We start from the raw sequence: 5,262 nt of genomic DNA on the forward strand, positions 1-5,262 counted from the left end.
TGTCACCACATATAATTCATATAATAATTCTATTAATTCGACGTAATAATTCTCATTTTAGTAAGAAGTGTAAAACCCTACGAGATTGAGCCACTAAGAAATGCAGCTACAATGTCTCCTCATCTTACCAACTGAAGAACTAATAAAATGGAGGTGAGCAAAGGAAATAAAGTCAACAAATGCTGGGTCTCTTAAGAATTTTCACCTGAAGTTTTACTTGACATGTTTTGATAACTCTGAAGTTTGTCCGGCTTTGGTTTTATAATCTAGTAGGCAGGAAAATTGATCATGTTTACTGCTATCACTCCAGTTTGAGTTTTTACTGTACATGTGAAAAATCCACTGCACTTTATTGATGGCATTTTATTTTTAGATCAAAAATTTAGTTAGAAACCATGAACTTCACAAACCCTTCTGCAGTACATGTCAGTATCAAAGGATTTCATGGATTCAGAGCCAAGGACAACAAGACTTCCCTGGTATATCTACCCTAATGGACGTGAATTAGCACCAAATATGCCAGTAGTGAAGGGGAGGCCCTGGTGAGGAAAAGTGCTCATTATACTGTCCTAACATCCCAAAGAAGTGCCTGGAACATCATAAAAACAATAAACAGGGACAGAAAGGAGAAGTATTCTCCCCATGGCCTAGGCATGAGCTTCCTTGACTTAGCACAAAAGCATCATCAAAGGAATTTCAAAGCAGTGGAACAGTGTTAATGGGATGGCACTTTATACTTTTCAACTAGAAAAGAGGTTACTTTTCATCTTATCTTATTTCTGCTTTCTGCAAGTAACACAAATTAAGTGGAATGAGGTGCCTGTTGTGTAAGTGACTGTTGGGACCTACCTCTGATTGTTTATTCTATAGATTATACCCCATTGTTGCCACCTTCAAGGCCATCTCAGAGTAATGCCTACTCTTCAAGGCATTTAGATGCAAAGAACAGATGAAATCAATATGGAAACCTGATATGTTCACACATTGGAAGTGACAAAAGGCAAGTTTAAAAAGTCTAGAATTTTTTTTTTTTTTCCTGGATGGTGTGAATTAAACTAAATAGAGACAAAGTCAGTAATTTGCCCCCAAAAGTTCAAATTTTTAAAATGTGATTTTTCTAAAAATAACTAAGTTGAGTCAGAATCTCTGAATTTAACCAACTGGGCTCTAATGAAAATTTTACATGAATCATTTCTAACAACTGGAAAAGAAGTTACTAATGACTTTTTAAAATACAAGAATAAAGTTCTAAATCCTCAAAACAATACATGAGGCATTCAAGCATATGGGTTAACCAGATTTGCATTACAAAATGTCCCTCAGAAGAAAGATCTACAATAATAATTTAAATACATATTATTCATTTAGTTATTGGGATTCTGCTTTAAGCTATTTTATTAAAAAATTGGAATGGTTATTTTAAATGGTTAATTAAACATGGTTGCATATTTAATTTTTTTTCCCCACAAATTACATGTTACACCTAAAAAAAGTGTGTTTAAAATAGTCAATGAGGTTTTCATGAATTTTGGCATGGATTGTTCAACTCAATAATAAATTGTTATTATAATATGCTAAATTTTAAAACAGAACTCTCTTGATCCTTTGGGATGGCTGGACTGAAAATAAAATGATACAGAAAGGTAGAAAAAGGTGGTGTGTAGTTGTTGATATAAAACTAATGAATGTCAGTGCTAAAATTATTATTTGTACATTGTTGATCCTGAAAAATCAAAGGTCAATAATCTTTACTAAAAGATAGAAAAGAGTTTATTTCCAGGCATAACCCATTAAATTCAATAATCTGACTAACCATATCATAGGAATTAACACATTTTTCTTTAAAACTATTATTTCATCATAAATAAAACTGTGTATTTGGGTAAATATCTAGAAATGATCTGAATTATAACATAGCAGCTGAACTGATTATTAGTTGTCATATTTTAACCTGAAATAAAATTTTATTTTAAAAAATATAAAGACCCTTAGACATACTTATATTCCTTACAAAGTAACTTGTCAATTACCTGACTAAATTTGTGTGACTGTTTGTCATTTTTGTGATTATGTTTTTAGTGAACAAACATACATCATTAAGCAGAGAGCTAAATGAATTACTATAAAATGAGCTTGTCCATGTAGCCACTACTGCATAAAAGACAGAGCATTAACACACACCTGGAGGCTGCTCTGGGTTCCCTCTCAATCATTATCCTTCTTTCCTTCCCCAAGGTAAACACTATCTTGATTTTTTAACTTTATTATAGAATCCTGCTAACTATTTAAATTTATGTGAATGGACCCTATGCTTTATATAATTTGTGTCTGGCTTATTTCACTCAAAATTATGTTTGTAGAATTTATCCATTTTGTCGTATTTATCTGTATTTCATTTCCATTCAGAATTTCATTGTACAGATATAGCATCATTTACTTACCTATGCTGTATAATGGGTATGTCATTTACAGTTTCAGATGACTATGATAATGCTTCTATGATCATTTTCAGACATTTCTCTAGAAGCCATGTCCACACATTTATTCTGAGTGAAACTGCTTCCATACTATCAGTCTTGTCAACAAAATGAAATTTCCAATAAAGTTGTGTGAATTTATACTTGCCAGTCAATTAGTGATATCTGAATTCCTTTAAGTGATTCCTGTGTGTAACTATTCAGTTGAAGATGACACAGAAGATTGATTGGAACTTGACACTTGTAACAATTTAAATAAAATAAGAAAGCTTAAATTGTCCTTCCCTCAGAGTCAGACCCATGGGAATTGGAGGAACAAAGGTTGCAGGGAGGTGAGTGTTGAAGACTATTTGCTTCATCCAGATAGGACTAACACTGAAGTCCAGGACATGATTCTGGAGATTCTGATACTGCATGTCAGATGGATGGACTTTTGAGATTCTATAGTATTTTTTTAAATAACAGCTTCATTGAAAGATAATCGACATGTAATAAACTTCACATAGGATGAGATTTGACATATGCATATGCCCATGAAAAAAAAGAGCCACCCAAACCAAGATAATGTGCCCATCATCACCCTCACAAGTTTCCTGTTTCTAGTTGCAATTAATTTCCTTCCAGTTATTCACAAAACTCCATTGTCCCACTTTCCTGACCATTCTCCATGAGACCACTGATAGCATTCTGTTACTCTTGATAATTATGCACTTTAAGGAAGTTTATGTAAATGGAATCACAAAGTATGTATTCTCCTTTGGAAAGCTTCTTTTAAGTCTGCGTGTTTATTTTAATAGTCGAGTATTAAATCAAGAGTTTGTTCCTTTTTCATTCCAAGTAGTATTTCAGTATATGAGTATGATCCAACGTGTTTATTTATTCACTCATAATGGGCATTTATATGTCTTAAGATTATTGTTCTTATTATTTGTTAATATTGTGAACCATTAAATTTTTAAATGTATTTGAATGGATAAATAAAAACGTTGAAGTCGCACATAGTTATGGAATACCATATTTCATTTGCATACATATGTAATATTTGGATCAGGTTAAACATATTTATCTATTCAAACATCTATTCAAGTATTTTCAGAGTGAAAATATTCAAAATTCTTTATTTCACCTTTTTGAGCTATAAAGTATTTAATCTACTGTCACCCTACTATTTAACTGCACTCCCTAGTTTTATACTCATATCTATGACTTGGTACCACTGATCATCCTCTCCCAATCCCTCCCTGCCTCCTGTCTCCTTAGCCTCTAGTAACTACCATTATTCTCACAATTTCTATAACTTTAATGTTTCTAGATTCCTCATCTCAGTAAGACAATAAAAGACTTATTTGTCTGTGCCAGATTATTGTTCTTATTATTTGTTAATATTGTGAACCATTAAATTTTTAAATGTATTTGAACGGATAAATAAAAATGTTGAAGTTGCACATAGTTATGGAATACCATATTTCATTTGCATACATATGACATTCATTTGACACCGTGATTTCCAGTTTGACACAGTGATTTCCAGTTTTCATTTGACACAGTGATTTCTAGTTCTATCCAGGTTGTTGAAAATAATCAGAATTTCCAAATTTATGTTGAATAGTATTCCATTGTGTGTATGAGTATTATATACATATAATACGTGTTTATATATATCAACTGTGTGTATATCTATATACCACATTCTCTTTATCCATTTACCACCTGATGAACAATTATGATTTGAATAGTACTGCAAAAAACAAGGGAGCGCATATGTCTCTTCAACATACTGATTTCATTTTACTCAGATAAACTATGTCACTGGATTATATAGTAGTCCTCTTTTTAATATTTTGAGTACCTCCATATTGATTTCCATAAGGGCTGTGCAAATTTACATTCCCACCAACAGTGCAAATGTCTTCTCTCTTTTCCACATCCTTGCCAGTACTTGCTGTCTTGTGTCTTTTTGGTAATCACCATTCTTCAGGAGTGAGGTGGTATCTCACTGTGGTTTTATTTACATTTCCCTGATGGCCAGTGGTGCAGAGCACTGTTTATGTGCTTGTTGGCCCTTTCATCTGTCTTCTTTTGAAAAACATCCATTTAGGTCTATTGCCAACTTTTTTGCCATATACTTTTAAATTTAATATATCTTTCTTTTATTGGTTTTTGAGTACTTATATATTACAAATATTAACCTCTCTTGTTAGATGAATATATTTTGCAAATATTTTCTCCCATTCTGTAGTCTGTCCACTGTCTCTTCAAACTGCTAATTGTTTTCTTTGTAGTTTAGAAGTTTTTTGTTTTGTTTTGTTTTGTGTAATTCTATTCATCTATATTTGTTATTGATTACTGTGCTTTGCTGTCATAAAAAAAAAAATCCTTGATCATTTTAGTATCCTGAAGCATTTCCTCTGTGTTTTCTTCTGGTAGTTTCAAAGTTTCAGGTCTTAGTTTTAAGTATTTAATCCATTTTGAGTTGTTTTTGTAACTGGTGAGAGATAGGCATCTAGTTTCATTCTTTTAAATATAGATATCTATTTTTTTCAGCACCATTTATTGAAAACACTGTTCTTTCTCCAATGCATGTTCTTGGCAACTTTGTCAAAAATCAATTGACTGTAGATTCTTAGGCTTATTTCTATGGTTTCCACTCTGTTTCATCAGTGTATGTGTCAGTTTTGATGCCAATACCATGCTGTTTTGGTAACTGTAGATTTGTAGCATATTTTGAAGTCATGTAGTTTTGAATGTCAAACCAAATTTGCATTCCTGGCATAAATCACACTAG

Source organism: Callospermophilus lateralis, chromosome 1 (assembly GCF_048772815.1).
Source record: "Callospermophilus lateralis isolate mCalLat2 chromosome 1, mCalLat2.hap1, whole genome shotgun sequence".
In the NCBI taxonomy this organism is placed as follows: Eukaryota; Metazoa; Chordata; class Mammalia; order Rodentia; family Sciuridae; genus Callospermophilus; species Callospermophilus lateralis.